The sequence below is a fragment of the Anolis carolinensis genome, chromosome 1, assembly GCF_035594765.1.
Source record: "Anolis carolinensis isolate JA03-04 chromosome 1, rAnoCar3.1.pri, whole genome shotgun sequence".
In the NCBI taxonomy this organism is placed as follows: Eukaryota; Metazoa; Chordata; class Lepidosauria; order Squamata; family Dactyloidae; genus Anolis; species Anolis carolinensis.
The window spans coordinates 8830801-8856823 of NC_085841.1; the positions used below are offsets into that span (position 1 = coordinate 8830801).

At 40.4% G+C, this 26023-nt stretch overlaps 1 long non-coding RNA gene across 1 annotated transcript; it reads right to left on the reverse strand.

Moving 5' to 3' along the window:
- Window positions 1-1393: 1393 nt before the first annotated feature.
- On the reverse strand, window positions 1394-11464 carry LOC103280091 (uncharacterized). Its single transcript, XR_507164.3, has 3 exons — window positions 11361-11464; window positions 2390-2549; window positions 1394-1611 (listed from the first exon to the last, which is right to left on the reverse strand). It is a non-coding gene; the product is annotated as an uncharacterized LOC103280091 (long non-coding RNA).
- Window positions 11465-26023: the final 14559 nt, after the last annotated feature.

Consider the following 26023-nt stretch of genomic DNA (forward strand, 5'->3'; position numbering starts at 1 on the left):
TGTTGACGAATCTACCCAGGACTTAATTAGAAGGGACCTTGAATCGGTTTCTCCCAGTGTTTCTCCCCCCTTTTCAAGAAAACATTCCTATGCGGCGAGTCGGGGCCAGAAAGAAATAACAAGGAGAAGTCTCCGATTAGCAGCCAAACAAGACGCCAATTAGCCAAGTTTCTCTTGGGAATTTGCTGGGAGGATTGCAGCTGCAGGAAGATGTGTTTCGCTTCTCTTTCCCTTGGGAAAGGAAGCTTTGAACACCTGCTTTGCAGGAAGATTGAAGCTCTTAAAAGTTACCCACACAGGGAAATCCATGCAGAGTCAACTGATCAACTTCAGGAGTAACTTCGGCTCCTTTTCTAGTGTAGACTGTGACCCCAGTTTCCTTGCCTTCGCCGTGCCTCGCTTTGCCTTGTCAAGTTTTCAAGAACTATCTCATCTTGTTTCCAGCCTTGGATTTTTGTCTCAAGTATCTAGTCTTTTCTCCAGTTCTTGCCTTGGACTTACTTTGAACCTCAGAAAACATTGTTGGACGTTTCCCCACTCTACGGCTTGAAAGTAGAGTGTGTTTCGGTTATGGGATTACAACTTTGAACTCTAATATAATATAATGGACAAAATATTTCTGGACTATATTTGACCTTCTTTGAAAGGTCTATTCCTGGACTACATTTTCTACTTGTTTTTAATTCTTCTATAATATTTCCTTAATAAAGATATTAGATTATATTTGGCCTCTGTGTCTGGTTCTTAGTGGTCCGCTGCCTGGGCGTGACACAGTGGTAGAAGGAAATGTGTTGCTTTTTACAGAACTATAGCATTTGGGAGGTACCCCCAAAGGATATCTAGTTCACCCCCACCATAAGGGCACAGCAAAGAGACCACATCCTGACAAATGCCCACCTGACAAATGCCTGTCCATCCTTTGTTTAATACCCTCCATAGATTGAAATTCCACTACACTCCAAGACAACAGCGTATTCCACTGCTGAACAGCTAATACCATCAGGAGGATCTTCCTAATATTTAGGTGAAATTCCTTTCCCAGCATTTGAATACATTCTTCCATGTGCTTATCTTTGGAGCAGCAGAAAACAAGGCAGCTCCCTCCTCACTATGACATCCTTTCCAATATTAGACATGGTTATCATGGCCCCTCTCAACTTTTTCTTCTCCAGGCTAAACATACCCAGCTTACTCAGCCATTACTCAGAGGGTATGGTTTCCAGACCTTTTTCTATTTTGGTTGCCCTTCTCTGACTACATTTCATTTTGTCAATATCCTTCTTGAATTGCAATAAAGTTTGCTAGAAAGTCCTGTGATAGACTTATTGTGATTGGGCACAATGACTTGTAGACAACTTGGAGGCACACAACAACAATAACCATGACAACAGACTAGTAGGACTCAATTTACTTTGATAGTCATTTGATAATTCATGCCTATTTGCGCTGACAGCATTTTATCTCACGGCTTTCTGCAGCAGTAGGCATCTCACTACTTTTTACAGCAGTAGGTGTCAGAAAAAACTTGGCATATAACTCTTGGACCCGGTCTCTCATCTTCAGCACATTTCTTCTTACAGGCACCAACGCAAAAAGCGGTGGAGTCATCTCCTAGGTATAGAAGAAAATGAGATTAGATCCAAGTGGCACTTATGTGGGATGCTAAAAAGCTACTAATTTCTTATCTCCTTCAACTATTATAGGTTGTGGACCAAACTGAAAATAACACGTCTAGCATGTTGGTTTCCATTTGACATCTGGTTGGGTTCCTCCTGAGATAGAGTTGTTGTATGTTTTCCAGGCTGTATGGCCATGTTCCAGAAGTATTCCAGAAGCTCGGAAAACATACAACAACCCTGTCATCCCAGCCATGAAAGCCTTCAACAACCTCCTGAGATAGTTTATCAGATTGAGGCAGATTATAAGAAGCACGTAACTGTCTTGTTGAAATGGCTTCCCTGGCTAATGATCAATTTCTGGGCACCATTCAAAATTCTAGTTATGACACACAGCTTCAGAAAAAGTTTAGCTTTGCCTTCATCTGAGGCAGAGAGAATGTGACGTGACCAAGATCACCCAATACATTTCCACGATTAAGTGTAGATTTGGGGGCGGGCTGTGGCGCAGGCTGGTGAGCAGCCTGCTGCAATAAATGTATATATATGTATATGTATATAATGTGATCCACCCTGAGTCCCCTTTGGGGTGAGAAGGGCGGAATATAAATACTGTAAATAAATAAATGAATGAATGAATTTGAAACCTGGTCTTCGAAGTCATAGTGCAGAATTCAAACCACTACAGCAAACTACTGTCATCGGCTAATGCATAGGAAAATCTAATGAAGTGGTCCTTCTCCAGGATATCGGTCTCAGTCTCTGAACCTTACCTGTGGCCTCCATGAGGAAGGAAGAGAAGAAGAGGATCGCAAAGATGAAGCAGAAGCACTTCATGGTAGTTGAGGTTTTCATGAATTTCTGAGATCCTCTAGTGATGGAGAGGGACCTTTTTATAGTTCTTGTTTATAGTTCACTGGAGGGTAAAACACCCTAGAAGGAAGTGAAGGAATATGAGAGGTAGGCTTGTAAAGAAAATGATGGCAATCAAAATCTAAAATCATTGAGGTCATTCTCATGGGAATGGCTTTGTGATTCTAGCATCAACCAATGCACAGACCCCTATTTTTTGTTCTACTAGCAGTTCGTCACAGAAAGTAGAGTCCAAGAATCAGAATTGTGTCAGAATTGTGAAAGGTAATTGTCAGGACCCAGGCTGCAGAGCACCAATAACCATGCGCAGAGACCAGAATCTATCTAATATCTTTATTAAAGGAATATATAAAGTCAATAAAAACAAGTGAAGAATATAGTTCAGAAGTAGACCTTTCAGGAAAGGTCATATATAGTCCAGAAAAACAATGTCCAATATGAGATATTAGAGTCCAAAGTTATAATCCAATAACCGAAACACACACTTTGCCAAGCAAAGTGTGGGGAAATGACAAGGTCCTTTAGTCCAATGGCTCGTAAACATTAGGACTTCGGCTCGTAAACATTGATCGATAAGTCTCTCAAGAGAGTTTGGAGGTTCCACCTTGGAGATTTCTTCCTGCATCTCGAAGTTGAGACCCTCACGAAACTGTCCTCTGAGGGCTATATCGTTCCAACCGGTGTTTTGGGCCAGCACCCGGAACTCGGCTATGTACTGGGACAACGGCCTGTCCCCTTGGAAAAGGCACCGGAGTTTATGGCCGGCCGCCTCCACGTTGTCCTCGATCCCCCATGTCGCCTTAAGGTGATTCAGGAAGTTTTGCGCGGAACTTAGGTGCATGGAGCCCGCATCAAAAAGCGCCGTCGCCCAATTGGCCGCTGGCCCTTCTAGGAGACTGTAAATCCACGCCACCTTGATTTCTTCTTGGGGAAACTCGGCTTGACGGGCTTCTATGTATGCCTGGCATTGGCGACGGAAAACATGAACCTTGGAGGCTTCTCCAGAAAACTTGGTTGGGAGCGCTAGACCAGGGAGCCGGATACCTCGTTCCTTCAAGCCCCGTATTTCTCCCTCCTGCGTATGGAGTGTATCACGGATTCTGTCCAATTCATCCTTGGAAATGGTGTAGCTGAGTGGTTGGGCTTCCGCCCCGGCTCCTTTAGACATCCTGGCCTAGGTTAATTGGTGCTTAGGTGGCGGAGTCAAACTGTCAGGACCCAGGCTGCAGAGCACCAATAACCATGCGCAGAGACCAGAATCTATCTAATATCTTTATTAAAGGAATATATAAAGTCAATAAAAACAAGTGAAGAATATAGTTCAGAAGTAGACCTTTCAGGAAAGGTCATATATAGTCCAGAAAAACAATGTCCAATATGAGATATTAGAGTCCAAAGTTATAATCCAATAACCGAAACACACACTTTGCCAAGCAAAGTGTGGGGAAATGACAAGGTCCTTTAGTCCAATGGAGCTTGACAACAAGGCTGGAAAACAAACTAGATTCTTGGCAAACAAGACTTGATACGAGGCATCAAGAGGCAAGGAGCAAGAACAAGGTCCGTGGCGAGGTCTGAGGAACAAGGCAGGCTTGGAACTAGAACAAGGTCCGTGGCGAGGACCTGGAAACAAGGAACTGGAGTAGCGTAGTCCACACACGATCTCACTCCTGAAGCTGACGAATTGACTCCGCAAGGATCTCCTTGCGGTAAAACACCTATATAGGATCCTGTTTTCCCGCCAAGGAACACTTTCCCTGGGGAACAAGAAGTGAAACCCAAACTGTGTCCAGATGCATGACTCCTTAAGATTTCCCAAGGGAAGCAGGCTTAATCAGCTAATTGTCTGGCAGCGATTCTGGCGCTTCGGCGATTCGCCTCCCTAGCGCCTCTATCTCGATTATAATTATCCTTGCGAGAGAACGGGGGAGAATTCTGCCCAAGGCTTGTTTGGCTGACTTCTTGAGGGCAAATATCCTGCAGGTGCAGGGGCTCCGATTCTGGCTGAATCGGTGGGAAACCCAAGTTTTCCTCCTCGTCTGCCACAATAGTACTAGGAACGGGACTACATGGCCCATGAGTTATCACACTAATGAACAATGACTAGTTGTGTGTGCTATAGGATGGATGGCAGTCTTGTCGAACCAAATACATGAAATGCACCAGCCCAATCTGTGTGGACATGAACATACTACATGGACATCTACATGTGTAATTGCAGCTTCTGCAACTTTGAACTCAATGCAGATTCTTCACATCAAACAAAAACGAGGCCTAGCAGAACTTGCAAATGCATAAGGTACCAACAAATCAATCTCAGTTCTATGACAATTTAAAACAAGGGTTGCCATGAATGGGGTCCATTTTTTCCCTGATGGGCTGTACCAGTGAGTTTCAGTGCACCCAAAATGACCCCGATGTCATTTCCATCCACAATTGTGGCCAGCTTTCAGCTGAGTTTTTAATTTTGTGTAGATTTTATTGCGCCAAATTGCTATGTGTGTGTGTGTAAAGAAATCCTTGCAAAGAAATCCTTGCAAAAGATCTCTGCAAAAGATAGCTGAGCTTTTTGCAGAGACTAGCCACACCTCAAATAATGTATCGGTTTGCTGGCAGATGGCTGTTTTGTCAGTTGGGAATTTGAGCTTGTAGGGAGAGCACAGAAAAAGACAGGCTCTCTCTAGCTACGGTCAAGTAGCAGTTTAAATATGCTATGCTAGATATATAGAATGCTGATTGATTAGTTATTGATCCTATGCAACTACAAGGACATTGTACGATTGCTGAACTGTTTACTTAACTTCAACTCAACAAGTAAAGTTCCTTTGTTCTTTCAATTCCTCTGCCTGGTCTGAGTCTTTTGCACATGGTGTTAACTGGATGCTGCTGGTTCCGCTATACACTCTCCTGGTAACAGATTTTGAGGGGTTGACATTGTTAGAGGAAAAAAACCACTGCACGTTAGGCAGTTTTAGGGGGAAATTGAGGATATTTTAAGAGAAAGAAATTGCCTTCAAATCAGTCCATTGTATGTCCATGGATTAAAGGGGCTGGGGTATCCCAAAGTGCCATACATAAGGGCCACACTTTTCCCATTCCTTTCTAAAATATTGTAACTTACTCCATTGTAGGGAGAGGCAAGTGTCCATTCTCATAAATTGGGAATCTGTCTCAATCCTGTAATCTGTAATCTTTATTAAAGAGAATTAGCAAATGCAAGCTCTCAAACTGAAAAGCATGCACAATGGAATTAATAATGCTCCCCTTAAACATCTCAGGAGGGGGAAAAACTTTGAGGAAACAGCAAGAACCAAGTACCTTAAGGAATAAGATGTCCCTTTGGATATCTACAATTCAAAAATTTATAGTGTAGTCAACCATGTTGTTCTAAGTAAAGTCACGGTCCAGGGGAAGAAAATGTTTTTTGCTGGATTGAAACCAGTCTGGATTTGGGTCAATCTGTCGTTGAAGCATGGCAAGACATCAAGAAGGAAGCATGTAACAAAAGTGTATACTCTGTTTGATATAAGTACATTTCATTTTCAAGCTTTTAATTTCTCTGCTCAATTTATGGAAGGACATACTATATTATGTTAATGTTTCTTCCAGATATTTTAACTCCGGCCTTGGAATCGTCAAGCCCCACACGTCGCATGATGTGTTCTGCATACAAGTTGAATAGGGAAGGTGAAAGCATGCAGCCCTGTCGTACTCTTTTCCCAATCTTGAACCAATCTGTTGTTCCGTGAGCTGTTCTTACTGTGGCTGCTTGGTCTTTATACAGATAGGTGAACTACAACTCCCAAACTCAAGGTCAATGCCCACCAAACCCTTCCAGTATTTTCTGTTGGTCATGGGATGAACATACATCCTGCCTATCAGATTTTTACATTACAATTCATAACAGTAGCAAAATGACAGTTATGAAGTAACAACAAAAACAATTTTATGGTTTGGGGGTCATCACAACATGAGGAACTGTATTAAGGGATCGTGGCATTAGGAAGGTTGATAACCACTGCTATTAGTATTAGTATTTATTTTTCTCTGTTAGAGACTCAAAGCAACTAAGATTAAAATCACAACAATGTGAAAATTAAGACCTAAAGCGTAAAGTCGTTAAGATAGGATTAAATATAAGACTGTTAAAATACATAATTAAGACTAATAAAGTCATTCAAACTATTAAACTAAATTAAAGCAGAGCACCCATAGCTCAGTCTTTAAATCTTTCTCCTTTAAAAGCCAGCCTGCTTTGATCCATTCCACCATCACATCTTCATAATTTTTGAAGTGGAACACTGAAGAATGGAAAAAAAATGTTCTACCTATAGGCACTGACAGTTTTGTTTGAAAGGTTTCCATGAGATAGCAGGAATTTTTTTTCTTCTGTTTTGTTTGCCAAGAGATGAAAATAGAAACTCAGTCAACCACTAAATTACATGGCCATACAGCCCGGAAAACATACAACAACCCACTAAATTACCGTTGAATAATAAAACCACAGAGTTACCACAAGTGTAGTTTTATAAGACAAAACCCCAAAGAATGCCAGGTTGAAATACAGAATTAAGAGGAACCAAGGAGAAAGTATTCAACAGATGTTTTATTTATGTTTCTCTGTTAATGCTAAAATTAAGGTCTCCAAAAGAGATCCAAGGAATGTTATGCAGTTATTAGTGGTGGCTGGAAAATCCAATATCTAAGGCCCCTTCTACACAGCTGTATAAAAGCCACATTATCTGCTTTGAACTGGATTATATGGCAGTGTAGACTAACATAATCCAGTTCAAATCAGATAATGTGGATTTTCTTATTTGATAACTGGGGGCCCTTCCACACAGCCATATAACCCAGAATATCAAGGCAGAAAATCCCACAATACTGGCTTTGAACTGGGTTAACTGAGTCCACACTGCCATATATTCCAGTTCAAAGCGGATAATGTGGGATTTTATTCAGCTGTGTAGAAGGGGCCCTGGATTATCTGGCAGTGTAGAGGGGCCTAAGGAAAAGCAAATAACTTCAAGGTGGGTTGTTCCTAGTTGAAAGATGCTGTCCAAAGTGCTGACGGAGGAGGCGATTCAGTGCAAAGACAGGTTTACATTTAAAACACTCAGAAAACAGAAATAATGATCACAAATTATTTACATTTCTTTAAAACTGGCAATGAAAATAGTGGAATAGCTAATAATTTTGCATGTCTTGGGTCAGCCATTAATCAGAATGAAGACTGTAGGCAAGAAATCAGAATACTAGCACTTGGAAGAGCAGCTATGAAGGAACTAGACAAGATCCTAAACTGTCAATATATATCAATGACTATTAAAATTAGGATTGTCCATGCCATTGCATTTCCCATTTCTATGTATGATTGCAAAAACTGGAGAGTGAAGAAAAGTGATAGGAAGAAAATCAATTATTGGGTTGCTGTGTGTTTTTCGGGCTGTATGGCCATGTTCCATGCTGCTGGAACATGGCCATACAACCCAAAAAACTCACAGCAACCCAGTGATTCCAGCCATGAAAACTTTTGACAATACAAAATCAGTTATACTCAGATGCTATACTAGGAGAAATGCAGAATAAAAGCATAATAAATAAAAATACAGTAGAGTCTCGCTTATCCAACATAAACAGGCTGGCAGAATGTTGGATAAGCAAAAATGTTGGATAATAAGGAAGGATGAAGGAAAAGCCTATAAAACATCAAAATTACGTTATGATTTCACCAATTAAGCACCAAAACATCATGTTTTACAACAAATTGACAGAAAAAGCAGTTCAATCCACAGTAACGTTATGTAGTAATTACTGTATTTACGAATTTAGCACCAAAACACCACAATGTATTGGAAAAAACATTGAGTACAAAAACACTGACTACTAAAAGACAAACTGTGTTGGATAATACAGAATGTTGGATAAGCAAAGGTTGGATAAGCGAGACTCTACTGTAAATATAAAAACAAACCTTTCAAAACATTAATATGCTTCTGGTCCCTGGGGGTCTGGAATTTATTCTAGGTATTTTTGCTATCCTGTCCATGCCCAACCCTATCATTGTCTTGAAGTGTGATATGTACTGTGTGCTTATCACAAGATGACTGCCTCAGTGAAAAGTGCCAACTAGCATGAGGAAAATCCCATGGGATGCTGTGTTAACTATATGGGGTCAAGTTATGACAAATTGGAGGTCTACATCCTGAGTTTCAAGCCTGTGGTCTCTGGAAGGGAGATCCAGATTCATACCAAGACATCCCAGTAGCTGCTCCACTGAAGATCCTTAAGCTTTATAAAGTTGTGGCCTTTTTTTGTTCAACTCTTGTAACTAGCATCAGCATTTGGGTAAGACGGCAAACATATTCCTTCAGCTTTCTGATGGTTTGCCCTCCCCAATCTATCACTCAAATGTCTCAATGGGGTATGCTTTCTTGCTGGTGTTGTGCCAAGATATGCTAGGTGATGTAAGGCAGTTTATCTTGACTCAACCTCTTCACCATTTCTGATCTTTATCCACCCTCATTTATATGTGAGTTTCCAAAGGCATTTCTGGTGTTGTGAACCAAAACTCCTTCCCATTTATCAACCTCTTTCCCATTGATAAATCCACTGACATGTGTTGGGAAACTTTCTGGCTTCCACTGATGAAATCGGAGCCATCGGCTAATGTCAATAACTCTCACCCCTCATAGGCATGGACCTTTAAATGTACAAGTACTTTGAACTAAACAATTGCAATTGTCCTTTTTTCTTGCCACTGGGGGAACTCCTACAGCCAGGAACATCAGGAGGAATCTCCAACCAAGAAAAGCCCAAACCCAACCAGGACAACTTCCTATGATAACAACAACAACAACAACTTATTTCTTATACCCCTCCTCCATCTCCCTGTGATGACTCATGGGTCATGTAGTCCCGTTCCTAGTACTGTTGTGACAGATGAAGAGGAAAACTTGGGTTTCCCACCGTTTCTGCCGGATTTGGAGCCCTTGCAGCTGCAAGATGTTTGCCCACAAGAAGTCAGCCAAACAAGCCTTGAGCAGAAATCTCCCCCATTTTCTCGCCGCCTTTATTATAATCAAGATAGGAGCGCTCGGGAGGCGACTCGCAGGAGCGCCAGGATTGCTGCCAGACAATTAGATGATTAAGTCTGTTTCCCTTGGGAAAGTTTAAGGAGTCCTGCATCTGGACACAGAATAGGTTTCGTTTCTTGTTCCCCAGCGAAAGTGTTCTTTGGCGGGAAAACAAGATCCTATATAGGTGTTTGGCCACAAGGATTCCTTGCGGAGTCAATTCGTCAACTTCAGGAGTAGATTGTGTGTGGACTACGCTACTTCAGTTTCCAGGACCTTGTTCCCGTTCCTGCCCTGCCTTGTTCCCTGGACCTCACCACGGATTTCGCCACGGACCCTGTTCTTGTTCCTCGCTTCTTGTTACCTTGAATCAAGCCTTGTTTGCCAAGAATCTAGTTTGCTCTCCAGCCTTGCATCAAGCTCCATGGACTAAAGGACCTTGTCATTTCCCCTCACTTTGCTTGGCAAAGTGTGTGTTTCGGTTATTGGATTACAACTTTGGACTTTAATATCTCATATTGGACATTGTTTCCCTGGACTATATTTGACCTTTCCTGAAAGGTCTACTTCTGAACTATATTCTACACTTATTTTTATTGACTTTATATATTTCCTTAATAAAGATATTAGATAGATTCTGGCCTCTGCGCATGGTTATTGGTGCTCCGCAGTCTGGGTCCTGACACTCCCCAAGGGGATTAGAGGTGGCTTACATGGGGACAAAGCCCTACAGGGCCGGGCTGTGGCACAGGCTGGTGAGCAGCCTGCTGTAATAAATCACTCTGACCATGAGGTCATGAGTTCGAGGCCAGCCCATGGTGGGATGAGCACCCGTCAACTAAAAAATAAAAAATAGCCCCTGCTGGTTGCTGACCTAGCAAGCCGAAAGACAGTTGCATCTATCAAGTAGGAAATAAGGTACCACTTATAAAGTGGGGAGGCAAATTTAACTAATTTCTGACATTGGAATGAGGAAGTGCTGTCACAGTGGATGATGAAGCAGCTGCTCCCCCTTGTGGCCAGAATCGAACATCCCCTCAGGAGAAGGTTAAATTGCCTCTGCGTCTGTCTCTGTCTCAGTTCTATGTGTATATGGGCATTGAATGTTTGCCCTATATGTATATAATGTGATCCGCCCTGAGTCCCCTTCGGGGTGAGAAGGGCAGAATATAAATACTGTAAATAAATAAAATAAATAAATAAATAAATACAACAGTTAACATATACATAAAAACACAATACAAATTACAAGATTAAAATACATAACAAAACAATTATTTAAACCTCTAAAATAGACACACAACATATCCTAGCCAATCCGAGAGGGTGTAAGTATTTTGAATGGCTGTGAAAGTGGATAAAATGCTTTGTATTTCTCTGTATACCTCATGTCAGTTCTTTTGGGCACAGACTCTGTACTGACATCCTTTCTGGCCAGAAACAATAAAATTTCTGTTCGTTGCTTTCAAACTCTGTTCATGTCTTGATCTGGTCTTTGGAGTAGTGAAGCGAGTTGGGCACCGAATCCACATTTGGTGTTTAGCTCAATGCTGGCTCAGTGGGCAGGTAAAGCTTTAGTGAGTGAAAGTCTGCTACTTAAACTGCAGTTTAAAACCAAAAGGCTTGAAATCCTACTGCATGCTTTTGTTGTAATTTGCCTCATTCGCACTTCAACACAGATTGAATCAAAGCCTAAACCTCCAATCCCAATGCAAGAAAGTCATTGTCCATATTACAAAGTCAAACAGGCCAGTAAGTAACAATATAACTAATTGCAAGACAGAAGCCAAAGTACTTGAGTTCAGTTCCAGTCCAGGGTTCACAAAGCTCATCACACAACGAGTTCATGATAACACCATCCAGGCAAGAGGCTGCCTCCAACAACATGACTGTGAACTCAAGAATCTTTCATGCTAAAACTACAGGTGTTACTCATGGATAGCCTATTTCTCAGCTAATTATGAAGACCTGCATAACTGAGCTTGCTCTCTATAAAATTGCACATGAGAAGCAGCAGTTAACCCTTCAGCAGCCTGCCCTGGAGTGCCTGCTTCTACTTGTTCCTTCTGCTGAGATGTGGTAGCTCTTGCTAAGGGTTCTCCTTCTGCAGCTACTACACTCTGCTGTGCAGACAGCTGAACGTTATTGGGCTGCAGCTCTGATCACTCGTCCTTGATGTCAGAGCTGACCAGGACAGCTTTCTCAAACCTGCTATTGCTCAAACAAGAGTGATTCGTGAGATGTGTGCACTATTATTATTAGTTGTAGTAGTTGGAAATACAAATAGGATTTGGATCTGTAGCTACCTCCTAGACCTCATGAGTTCACTTTTTGAGTAAATATTTCTCATTCTGAAACAATTACAGGTGCAGGGTTGTTGTATGTCTTTCGGGCTGTGTGGCCATGTTCCAGAGGTTCCTGACGTTTCGCCCACATCTATGGCAGGCATCCTCAGAGGTTGTGAGGCATGGATAAACTGGGCAAGGAAGGAAAAAATATATATCTGTGGAGAGTCCATGGTGTGACAAGAGTTCTTTGTCAGTTGGAAGCCAGCATTAATGTTTCAGCTAATCACCCTAATTAGCATTGGAAAGGTTTTTGTCTCTTGCCTGGGGGCATCCTTTGTTCAGTCATTAGCTGTCCTCTGCCCTCAGAGTGTTGGTTCCCATCTACTGTTTTGATTTTTGAGTTTTTTAATACTGGTATCCAGATTTTGTTCATTTTCATGGTTTCCACCTTTCTGTTGAAATTGTCCACATGTTCGTGGATTTCAATGGCTTCTCTGTGTAGTCTGACATGATAGTTGTTGGAGTGGTCAAGCATTTCTGTGTTCTCAAAAAATATACTGTGTCCAGGCTGGTTCATCAAGTGCTCTGCTATGGCTGATTTCTCTGGTTGAGTTAGTCTGCAGTGCCTTTCATGTTCTTTGACTCGTGTTTGGGCAATGCTGCGTTTGGTGGTCCCTATGTAGACTTGTCCACAGCTGCATGGTATCCGGTAGACTCCTGCAGAGGAGAGAGGATCCCTCTTGTCTTTTGCTGACTGTAGCATTTCTTGGATTTTCTTAGTAGGTCTGTAGATAGTTTGTAGGTTGTGCTTCTTCATCAGTTTATCTATGCGGTCAGTGGTTCCCTTGATGTATGGTAAGAACACCTTTCCTCTGGGTGGATCTTTGTCTTGACTCTCATGGCTTGTTCTTGGCCTTGCAGCTCTTCTGATGTCTGTGGTGGAGTATCCATTGGCCGGTAGAGCCCAGTTTAGGTGGTTTAGTTCACCTTACTGGTGAACTAAACTGGTAAGTTTACCGGTGCTTTGGCAGTGGGGGAGCAACCAGCCAACCAGTTCCTCCTTCCCCACTGTGATACAAAAGACAGGAGGCAGGAGGAGGAGGGAAATGGGGAGCCCCTGACTGTGCTTCGCAGAGCCCTAAGGGCTCCACAGAGTATACTTTGAGAACCATTGATCTAGACAATTGACGCCTTTGGATACAGGCCAAAATCTCATTGGCTTTTTAGATGCTGCATCACACCATTGGCTCATGTTCAACTTGTTGTCCAAGATCTTTTTTCACATGCAACTCTGTTGTGGAGCCAGGCATCACCCATCCTGTATCTGTGCATTTCATTTTTTCTGCCTGTGTAGTATTCTACATTTCTCCTTGTTGAAATTAATTGTATTAGTTTTGGCCTAGTTCTCTAATCTGTTGAGGTCATTTTGAATTCTTATCCTGTCTTCTGGAATATTAGTTATCCCTCCCAATTTGGTATCATATGCAAACTTGCCCTCTAAACTTTCATCTAAGTCATTGATAAAGATGTTGAGCAGCACTGCCCTTCTTTCCAGGATGAAGAGGAACCATTGAAAAGGAGCCCTCTTTGGGTTTGGTCACTTAACTACAGTAGAGTCTCACTTATCCAACACTTGCTTATCCAACGTTCTGGATTATCCAATGCATTTTTGTAGTCAATGTTTTCAATACATCATGATATTTTGGTGCTAAATTTGTAAATACAGTAATTACTACGTATGTAGCATTACTGCGTATTGAACTATTTTTTCTGTCAAATTTGTTGTATAACATGATGTTTTGGTGCTTAATTTGTAAAATCATAACCTAATTTTATGTTTAATAGGCTTTTAATTAATCTCTCCTTACTATCCAACATATTCGCTTATCCAACGTTTTGCCGGCCCATTTACGTTGGATAAGTGAGACTCTACTGTAATCACAATTCCCCTTAATAATAGCATTATCTAGCCCACATTTTGCTAATTTGTTTGCAATGGGGGACCTTGTCAAATACCTTGCTGAAATCAAGATATGACACATTCACGGCATTCCCTGCATCTACCTAGCTTGTTTTGTTGTTTATTCGTATAGTCACTTCCAAGTTTGTAACTCTATTAAAAAAAAGAGAGAGATAAGTTCAGTCTGGCATGACTTGTTTTTGAGAAATCCATATTTTGTCCCAAGACAGTGATCAGCACATCCTCCAAGAAAGGTGAACTTATTAAAGCGTGCAATGAAAGCTTAGCATAATTTCTTCTTCCCCTTGTATACTGATATTCTTGGGGAAAGGATTTGCCAATGTATTTACAAAACAGGACAAATTTCCCAAGGCTTCAAAGTTTGTAACATGGTGCAATCTCCGGAGTAGTATAAGCTAAAAAAAAAGGACCAGCGCTTCTCATATTTGCCTACTTTTTGTCCTCTGAAAAAAAGCAGAAACTCGAAGTGTAACATCTCCTGTGTTGATTTTCCCACTACTATGGAGATCTTTTATCTTCTCTTCTTCGCTCTCTACTTGATGGCCCTCCCTGACCCAGCTATGTTTATTCATTGGTAGGGAGAGATCTCATGTGGGAACAGAATCATCCTTAAAAATAAGCAGGGCAAATTCAACAAGAAGATTTTATTTTCCTTTCAGTCTTCCTCCCACCTTTCCCCTTCCCATACCCTCTATGAAGGGGGTGGCATTAAGAGAAGCAATTTTCCTGAAGATCTTAAAATTTGGGCAGGTTCATTTGAGAAAATTAATCCTTTGGATATCTGGCACATAAGTGCTATAGAGTTGACTAGCTCCTGTTTTAACCAAACTATGATTTATTATTTTAAAAGCTTTTGTACAATCAGCGTTCAAATGTACCCTGTTTGAATTGTTTGCAAACCACTGTGGATCATGTAGAAAGGTAGGATTATAATTCATTTATTGATAATTTGGTATTAAATTTATTTAAATTGAATTCCAAATTATCAATTGCCAATCACTGATATGAATGTGGAATGTTCTATAACCTCCCCTTGTCTTTCTCTGTACAGGGTCTGCCATAATCACAAATGAAAAACAGTGTAAATGTGAAAAAGGCTATTGCGCTTATATTCTTCCAAAACCTTGCACTTTTCCTTTTTCCTATGCTGGAAAGTGCAGCACCTGGAAGGCTTGCTGTAAAAAGTGAGTAGCTGCTAGTTCAGAGTTGGTGATTATGGATCCATACTTGCATTGCCATCTGTGTCTCTCAGCTTGGCCATTCTGTTTCTTTATCCTACCTATGAACTTTTACAACATGTATATTGTTTCTTGTTTTTAGGACCGCATCACACAAAGGGTGGCCTCCGTTTCTACAGACAGTAGAGTCTCACTTATCCAACATAAACGGGCCAGCAGAAGCTTGGATAAGCGAATGTCTTGGATAATAAGGAGGGATTAAGAAAAAGCCTATTAAACATCAAATTAGGTTATGATTTTACAAATTACGCACCAAAACATCATGTTATACAACAAATTTTACAGAAAAAGTAGTTCAATACGCAGTAATGTTATGTTGTAATTACTGTATTTACGAATTTAGCACCAAAATATCACAATATATTGAAAATATTGACTACAAAAATGGCTTGGATAATCCATAAGCTTGGATAAGTGAGGCTTGAATAAGTGATATTCTACTGTACTTCAAAGACGAAATCCTACAGATCCCATCAAATAATGGGATAATCAAACCTGTTCAACAGGTTGCTTATGGGATTCTGTCTCTACATTGTGTAGAAACTGGTGGATTTTAAAGACAGACAGGAATCAACTCCACTTGTCTCCCTGTGTCTAGAAATTTTTAGAAACTCACATTTTCCCATGGGATGGGAAATGGTGAATTTGTGTCAGGAAAATTGTTCACTGTTCTTATCTCAGCTGCTTTGACCTTCCAAGAAACTTCTTGAAGGCACAAAGTTGAATAAACAACTGACTTCATCAATTTAGCTTTCAACTGAAAGCGACACATTATCTTTATTTACAAAATATGTATACTGCATTCTCCGGTCATGTTTGTTCTCATCCAAGCACACTGGATGAAGAACACAACAAGCTTCTTTTGCTGGTCAGTCTCAGGTTATAATTCTTTATCAATAGTCCGTAGTCTTTAAGTATAGTTGTACTCGCTGAAGTCCATAATCATACTTGCATTTGCTTGCACTGAAGGCCAAAAACATACATGCATCCACCTCCACTGAGGTCTGGTGCAAGACTGAATACAAAATGGAGTCCTGAGTCTGAACATGATCAATACATGTCTATAACCCCTCCCACACCAAAGAGGTACAAACTGTCAAATCAACATACACATAGAATACAGGTTAGCAAATACATACATTAACAAATAAATAGTGAGAGGCTACCCATTCTGTCCATTCTGTTGTTTTAACTCTTGCATTACTGAAACCACACTGTTTAAACTATAAGCAAATTTCACACCAGATAACATTACATACTGACAATTTGCATGTTTTCAGTACGCTTTCTGACATTTCGGTGTGGGGAGTCTTTTCATGCCCCTCAATGCTCCTTCTGCCGCCATTCGTCTTTGGATGCAGGGAAGGACTAGCAAATAATTGTTTCTGCTTACTTTAAAAATATTGCTATAATTAAGCAATTTTGAACCTTTGAAATTTTGCAACTGCACATTTATTTTTAAAAAATGAAAAATGTCTGTGACATGTGCAATTGAGAGACAATGGAATGGGAGAAAACAAGAGCTGCCTCCTTCCATTTTATCATCTGGAGTGTGCTCACGTCATAGGTTTTTTGTCAATTTTGAAATTGCAGAAATTCAAAGGTTTGAATGTGTGCAGTTAAAGCAACATTTTTTTAAAAGGAGGATAGATGTGTGATGAGGAATGCTGTGCATGGCTTAACTAGATATGGACAGAGGTGCATCCTGTGTGATGGAGGTGAGTAAATTCTCTGTCTTCTTTCATGACGAGAAGCCACGAAGCATGACTAGAAGAAGATGCTACCACCTGCTTCCCCTCCCTCCCCCCAGTGTGACGAGTTCTTTAGAGATAATCACTGATATCCTACATTGGCTACTTGATTACAATGGTCTAACTATGGATTTAACCCAGGGGTCCCCAAACTAAGGCCCGGGGGCCGGATGCGGCTCTCCAAGGTCATTTACCTGGCCCCCACCCTCATTTATAATATAATATTTTTATATCAGTTTTAATAATATAATATATTGTATATACATATGGGGAGCCCCGGTGGCGAAGTGTGTTAAAGCACTGACCTGCTGAACTTGCGGACCAAAAGGTCCTGGGTTCAAATCCCGGGAGCGGAATGAGCGATCGCTGTTAGCCCCAGCTCCTGCCAACCTAGCAGTTCGAAAACATGCAAATGTGAGTAGATCAATAGGTACCACTCCAGCGGGAAGGTAATGGCGCTCCATGCAGTCATGCTGGCCACATGACCTTGGAGGTGTCTATGGACAACGCTGGCTCTTCGGCTTAGAAATGGAGATGAGCACCAGCCCCCAGAGTCAGACATGACTGGACTTAACGTCAGGGGAAACCTTTACCTTTTACTATATACATATGATATTGATAATAATATTATCATTTTATACAATATAATACTAATAATAATACCATATAATAATATTAATTATATGTTATATATTACATATAATATTACAGTATAGTAAATTAGTTCAATATAGTAATATATAATGCTAATATTGTGCTATGTTAATAATATAATATACTAGCTGTGCCCGGCCACGCGTTGCTGTGGCGAAGTATGGTGGTATGGGAAATAAAGTATTGAGGAATTGGTGGTAGTTAAGGTAAAGGGTAAAGGTTTTCCCCAGACATTAAGTCCAGTCGTGTCTTACTCTGGAGGTTGGTGCTCATCTCCATTTCTAAGCCGAAGAGCCGGCGTTGTCCGTAGACTCCTCCAAGGTCATGTGGGATGACTACATGGAACGACGTTACCTTCCCGCCGGAGCAGTACCTATTGATGCATTCACATTTGCATGTTTTCGAACTTCTGGGTTGGCAGAAGCTGGGGCTAACAGTGGGGGCTCTCTCCGCTCCCCCAATTCAAACCTGTGGCCTTTCGGTCCAGAAGTTCAGCAGCTCAGCGCTTTAACACGCTGCGCCATCAGGGGATATTATTTCCTAAAGGTTGTGAATATACAATATTTCTGATTGGTTTTTTTTTGTTTGTTGGAGGCAAGTATGAATGCTGCAATTAGGAAAAATGATTAGGGTGTAATGGCCTTGTAGCTTTAAAGCCTGGCTGTTTCCTCCCTGAGTGAATTTTTTGTTGGGAGGTGTTAGCTGGCCCTGATTGTTTCCTGTCTGGAATTCCCTTGTTTTCAGAGTGGTGTTGCTTGCGATATTTTATGTGCTTCTACTGTCTGTGGCCCTGAGAAAACAGAGGATTTTCCAGACTTTGATGATGGGAATACTTTGTTGGGAGGTGTTAGCTGGCCCTGATTGTTTCCTGTCTGGAATTCCCCTGTTTTCAGAGTGGTGTTCTTTGCGATATTTTATGTGCTTCTACTGTCTGTGGCCCTGAAAAAACAGAAGATTTTCCAGACTTTGATGATGGGAATACTTTGTTGGGAGGTGTTAGCTGGCCCTGATTGTTTCCTGTCTGGAATTCCCCTGTTTTCAGAGTGGTGTTCTTTGCGATATTTTATGTGCTTCTACTGTCTGTGGCCCTGAGAAAACAGAGGATTTTCCAGACTTTGATGATGGGAATACTTTGTTGGGAGGTGTTAGCTGGCCCTGATTGTTTCCTGTCTGGAATTCCCCTGTTTTCAGAGTGGTGTTCTTTGCGATATTTTATGTGCTTCTACTGTCTGTGGCCCTGAGAAAACAGAGGATTTGCCTGATTTTGATGATGGGAATACTTTGTTGGGAGGTGTTAGCTGGCCCTGATTGTTTCCTGTGTGGGATTCCCCTGTTTATTTACTGTCCTGGTTTTAGAGATTATATTGTTCTGCATTATTCTATCCCAGTAATTATTTCATATTAAAGAAGAATCTCACTTATCCAACATTCGCTTATACAATGTTCTGGATTATCCAACGCAGTCTGCCTTTTCATAATCAATGTTTTTGTAGTCAGTGTTTTAAATTCATTGTGATATTTTAGTGGTAAATTTGTAAATACAGTACAGTAGAGTCTCATTTATCCAACATAAACGGGCCGGCAGAACGTTGGATAAGCGAATATGTTGGATAATGAGGAATTAAGGATAACCCTATTAAACATCAAATTAAGTTATGATTTTACAAATTAAGCACCAAAACATCATGTTAGACAACAAATTTGACAGAAAAAGTAGTTCAGTACACAGTAATGCTATATAGTAATTACTGTATTTATGAATGTAGCACCAAAATATCACGATATATTGAAAGCATTGACTACAAAAATGCGTTGGATAATCCAGAACGTTGGATAAGCGAGTGTTGGATAAGTGAGACTCTACTGTAAATACTACATAGCATTACTGCGCATGGAACTACTTTTTCTGTCAAATTTGTTGTATAATATGATGTTTTGGTGCTTAATTTGTATAACGATTACCTAATTTGATGTTTAATTGGCTTTTCCTGAATCCCTTCTTATTATCCAACATATTCACTTATCCTGCTGGCCTGTTTACGTTGGATAAGTGAGACTCTACTGTATATTTCTAATCTTATATTATCTGCTCAGAACTGGATTATCTGAGGCCCCTTCTTCACAGCTGTATAAAATGCACACTGAAGTGGATTATATGGTAGTGCGGAGTCAAGATAATCCAGTGCAAAGCAGATAATATAAGATTATAAATGGGTTATATAACTGTGTGGAAGGGCCTTGAGTCTACACTGCCATATAATCCAGTTCAAATTAGATAATCTGTGGAAGAAGCCTAAGTGAGGCCTAAATCGGCCTGTCCCCTAACTGAATCCTGGCTGTCCCTTGGTTGCTAGGCAACTAAGTGGGCAGAGATTAGCCCTCTAAACTGGCAGCAATTGGATAAAAAAAATTATTGCTCTCCCTCTAATTAGGACTTTATTTTTCTTTTCTTTTTGTTGTATCAACCTTGAGGCGTGGATGATGGGTTGTGTTGTCAAATTTTGAGGTTGGGGGGCCTGTACTTTTGTTGTTTTGTGAATTGCCGTGATGCCATCACTCTTTTATATATATAGATTGTATGTACATACAGCTGCTCTGAGTTCCCTTTGGGGTGAGAAGGGTGGGATATAAATGTAGTAAATAAATGTAGTAAATGAATAAATAAATAATTTTGGACTTAGGCTTGCCCAAAGTCTGAAATGACTTGAAGACACACAACAACAACAATCCCAATTAACCTGACTATCTCATTGGCCAGAAGCAGGCTCACACTTCGTATTGAAATCCTGATAGGTTTATGTTGGTTAAAATTATTTTCATTTTTAAATACTGTATTGGTCTTTCATTGTTACTGTTGTTGTTTTGCACTACAAATAAGATACGTGCAGTGTGCATAGGAATTTGTTCAGTTTTTTTTTCCAAATGATAATTCGGCCCCTCCACAGTCTGAAGGATTGTGGACCGGCCCTCTGCTTTAAAAGTTTGAGGACCCCTGATTTAACCAAACACAGTTCAAAAAATCCTCAGGCAAAACATCCAACAAACATACCTTGATTTTGCTGCATTAGGTGCACTACGCTCACCTATAGGCATGTCCTGCCTAATTTAGAACTGGCTAATTCAATAATTCTCAAGTAAAGGTAAAGGTATCCCCTGACGTTAAGTCATGTCTGACTCTGGGGGTTGGTTCTCATCTCCATTTCTAAGCCGAAGAGCCGGCGTCGTCCGTAGACACCTCCAAGGTCATGTGGCCAGCATGACTGCATGAAGTGCCGTTTATATATCTCAAAGCAGATATATAATAGGAAACTAACTTTAGATAAAAATGGGGAAAAGATATATATCTTAAGGAAGACACAGAAAAGTCACTAACCAGAACTGCAATGGAAAAATTTTGGATGGCCCAGTGGCGAAGCATGTTAAAGTACTGAGGTGCTGAACTTGCAGACCGAAAGGTCCCAGGTTCAAATCCTAGGAGCGGAGTGAGCGCCCGCTGTTAGCTCCAGCTTCTGCCAACCTAGCAGTTCAAAAACATGCCAATGTGAGCAGGGCCGTAGCCAGAAAAAAAATTCAGGAGGGCTTTTGAAAATTTCGGGGGGTGGGATGAACCCCAGACCCACCCGCCCCCCGGGTTCAGACCTGTCAATATCTGTTTTTTTTAACTTGAAAATTTTCAGGGGGGGGGGAGTTGAACCCCTAACCCCCCCCCCCCCCCCGGCTACAGATCTGAATGTGAGTAGATCAATAGGTACCGCTTCGGCAGGAAGGTAACGGCGCTCCATGCAGTCATGCTGGCCACATGACCTTGGAGGTGTCTATGGACAACGCCGGCTCTTCGGCTTAGAAATGGAGATGAGCACCAACCCCCAGAGTCAGACATGACTGGACTTAACGTCAAGGAAATCCTTTACCTTACACTTTGATGAGTGAACATGAAGTTACTTAGGCAGAAAATTGTCTCACTTATTAAAAAAAAAACTATGATTAAAGTGCCTGAAACATATGTTTTGCTTTGCAGAATATTTGGATGAAAACAGAGAAAATATTTTTCCCAGGACCTAGAAAAAGATGGTTGGCTTTTGAATAAAAGCAAACTGCCCAAATCCGCACACCTAAATTAATACATTGAGACATGACATTTGTGTTTTCACACATCATAAACTCTTGCTTCCAGGAATAACTGTGAAAGGCAATGTTTCAAGGCAGCCAAAGGGAAACCTGTAATTGCCAGACTCTGATGGTAAACACCTCTGTGTCACAAGGGGTTGGACTGAGCCCAAAGAAACCTGATAATTTGGTGTGTTTGTTGGCGTGTTTGCATAGCAGCTGCTACTATACACCTTTCAGGGATTCTCTGCAAATGAGGCTGCAAAGCTCACTCGTTATATTTGAAGCTGTTTTGCCAGGTTGCCCTTGTTGCAAAACACTGGCTTTGAAGATTTAAAGGTGTCCTAGTTTTCTAGCACTGTTTAGACTTCACCTTTTGATCCTTTGGCATTCTGCTGAAAATGTCAGAAGATCAAGGAACTCACACATTCGGTGATCTTAAACCATTGAGGAATACTTTTCAAACTTTTGGTGTGTTTGTGGGTTTTTTCTTTCTAGAAGTCAGTAAAAGCTTGCTTGCTATCCTCTCTACACTACAGCTAATATGGGTATTTCTCACAAACACATATACACACTAAGTGCTTGTCTACACTGGCCATATATAAGTATGTTACTGAGAACCAGTGTGATATTATTGTTTGACCATTGAACTAGGACTTCCTCATTGACCATGGAAACCAACTGGGTGATCTTGGCCAAGTCATTCTCTCTCAGCCTCAGAAGGAAGCAATACCACCCCCTTAATAATAATGATAATAATAATAATAACTCAGCCGCTATCAGGACCTCAAGATTGAACTTCAAAGACTCTGGCAGAAACGAGTACAGGTGGTCCCAGTGGTGATCTGCACATTGGGTGCCGTGCCAAAAGATCTCAGCCGGCATTTGGAAACAATAGACATTGACAAATTACGATCTGCCAACTGCAAAAGGCCACCCTACTAGAATCTGCGCACATCATCCGAAAATACATCACACAGTCCTAGACACTTGGGAAGTGTTCGACTTGTGATTTTGTGATATGAAATCCAGCATATCTATCTTGTTTGCTATGTCATACAACATCATTGTGTCAATAATAATAATAATAATAATAATAATAATAATAATAATAATAATACTTTATTTATAACCCATCTCCATCTCTCTGAGGGGACTCAGGGAGGTTCATAGGGACTGAGCCCAAGAAGAAATCCAGTAAAAAAAACCCTCTGATAAATTCACCTTAGGGGCTTGTCGTAAGTCAGAGGTCACCTGAAGGCATGCAACACAACGACAACAACAACAATAGTAAACAGAGTAAGATAGAGTTTCATTGAAAACACTAACTAGGTTCCATTCTGCAGGTGATGGCCAAGATCTCACATGAGAGTTATGTACCCAGATCTCTGCATTCACACTTTTGCACCAATTACTTTGCGGTACATGAAAATGTTGTACAACAGAATAAACACCTGATTGTGGAACTGCATGCAAATGCATATTTCTATCTTCATATGCCTGCACTGCATGTTCTGAATACCGACATTCGGCACTAGACAAATCTGTCTAGCCATTTCTACAGCAGAACAAAGACATTCAGAAGATGCCGATATATTCAAGCTTGCATGTGTGAAAACAAAAATCTGCTTATTCTTCACTTTTACTTATGTGTTAGTATTTACTCTCGGGTTTGTAGTTTAGTGAGGCTGAAGAGCTCTCTGGCTGAGAATTTTAAACTTCCCTTTCCTAAACTGCTAATCCAGGTTTTCCATAGGATATTGCCATGGCAGAGAGGAACATAGCACAATAACTGTGTACTATGATAAAGATATAATAAACTCACACTGGATTGTTGCTATTCTTGCGTATCTTTAAGTTTTGAGTACTTCCCCGTTGCTGCAGAATTCGCACATGCCCAGAAACCTGAAGGTTATCATTAGGTGCATAGTTACACCAATGGACCTGCTAACTCTTGTATGGACCAGCAGATGGCATCAAGGTTCACTATGTAGATAAATAATCTTTTTTGAAATCTGCAGAAATAGGAAATGAGCTAGGACACTGAGTCCTAACATTCCCTGAATGATACCAATCCCTATTCTGAGAAGGAACGGCTAGCCCATTGAAAGCAACATAGTTTCATTATTTATAGTACCGTTCTGGTCCCTATCAGCAGCTGTTCCATAGCATCTAACTGTCCTGTTTTGTCTTTCAAGAACAGCCTTAAAACACTGTGGTAAGTAAATGAAAACTGCTGTACTTCAGCAAAACATAAAGTACAGCACACTCACTGGAATAATGCAAAAGGAAGCAAGGAAGTCTTAGGGTAAACACAGTTCTTAGTCTCTGTTAAATTCCCAAATCAAATAGCAGTCTTACTTCAGACAAAGAAACAGTAATAAATCCTTAGGAGCAGTTTCCCAGATGCAGACTTGAAGCAGGCACCAGGGGAGCGAAGTCATTAGAGTCAGTTTGTTACTAGCAAGAGCTGGCCTCGCCTGCTTCTGCTTTATAGCCCTGAGCAGCTGTTCTAGCTGAACGACGTCTCTGCTCTGTTTCCTTTCGCCTCTCCTGAAATGTGGGTACTTGCAAAATCTCCTCCTCAGATTCCAACTCACCCTCAGATTCATGACCACTTTCCTGCTCCCCTTACTTTTCTGAAGAAGAGGTATCCCTAACATTTACATTTCACAGATTTCAACCATGAGATGTGTGGCCAAGCAATATCAGAAAGAGGTGAAGTTGATGAAAGTTTTAAATGAGGAAGAGCACTCCAGCTAAGAGGGATTGCGGCAGTTTGCTGTTACCTGAGCCTACTGGGAAGGGAAAGATTTTACTCCCTTCCTCTGTTCTTCCCCTACTGAGTTAATGGAGTGCAAACTATTTTGACTCTTTGAACTCAGTTTGAAGTAAGAGGAGGATACAGTTTGAACATGGGAGGAGTGGAGAAAAATTGTGACATTTTTTCGGAAACTTGGGTTTTTTCCCTCTCTTTCCTGAAACCCTTTCCTCTTTGGTTAAATCTTTTGCAGGTTGTAAACCACACAGTTTCATGTATGAATGCATTGGAATCCTCTAATTGCAGTATAAGATCTGTTTCACATTACACAACTATAACATTTTGATGTTACTGTTGATGTCAGAAATCTCCGGGTTTGCGTTTCCTGGCATAATGGATCCAAATCTGCTTCCAAAAAATGACACGCAGAGGCCAACGGCAGGATCAGAAGTCAGTTTATCTTTTTTCTAATTTTAACTATTGCCATATGAATCTAAAAATTTAGTTCCATTTGTTAGTAAATTAATATTTTGTAAGTGAGAGTTTATTATGTTACACTGTCATCTTGACTGCTTTTTAGTTTTGAAATATCTAAATACAGCAGAGTCTCACTTATCCAACGTAAACGGGCCGGCAGAATGTTGGATAAGTGAATATGTAAGATATTTTTAAAGATGTTTTAAAGATGTTTTAAGATGTTTTTAAATTGTTGATTTTAGCCGGTTCTTGTAAGCCGCCCCGAGCCCTAGGGGAGTGGCGGCATATAAGTTTGAAAAATAAATAAATAAATAAATAAATGTTGGATAATAAGGAGAGATTAAGGAAAAGCCTATTAAACATTAAATTAGGTTATGATTTTACAAATTAAGCACCAAAACATCATGTTATACAACAAATTTGACAGAAAAGTAGTTCAATACACAGTAATGCTATGTAATAATTACTGTATTTACGAATTTAGCACCAAAATATCATGATGTATTGAAAACACTGACTACAAAAATACGTTGGATAATCCAGAACATTGGATAAGTGAGTGTTGGATAAGTGAGACTCTACTGTATTGCCATATGAATCTAAAAAATTAGTTCCATTTGTTAGTAAATTAATATTTTGTAGGTGAGAGTTTATTATGTTACACTGTCATCTTGACTGCTTTTTAGTTTTGAAATATCTTAATAACAAAGCATGCAAACATTTCTATTCTAATTAAAGAGTACTAACCAATCAGTTATCTAAAGTCTCTTGAATGTAAAGTATATAAATATTAGATTTGTGTATGGAATTTGTTTCTACTGTTTCTTTCATTTGTTCGGAAGCACAAAACAGGAAATCTCCTCCCTGTACGAAAATCAGCACAACACAAAAGCAAACTGGAGCCGATCCTGGCTCAAGGCCTGCTTTCGTCTGCAGCTGAAACTTTTAAACTCTTTAAATAAATCCATAATAATATGTGATGTTCAGCATGTCATTTCTACTCTTCTATAAACATTTCTGCCCCATTTTGCAGAATATGACATGCACAACTCAAATGTAAACTTGCCTGGAGGACCTAAACATTGGCCCAGATTTGTGTTTTATATTCCTGTTTTTAATGTTTTATCCTGTAAGATTGTCTTTTATGATTGTTTTACTGATATTGTTGATTTATTGTTGTAAACTTGTGTTTTTTGTTTTG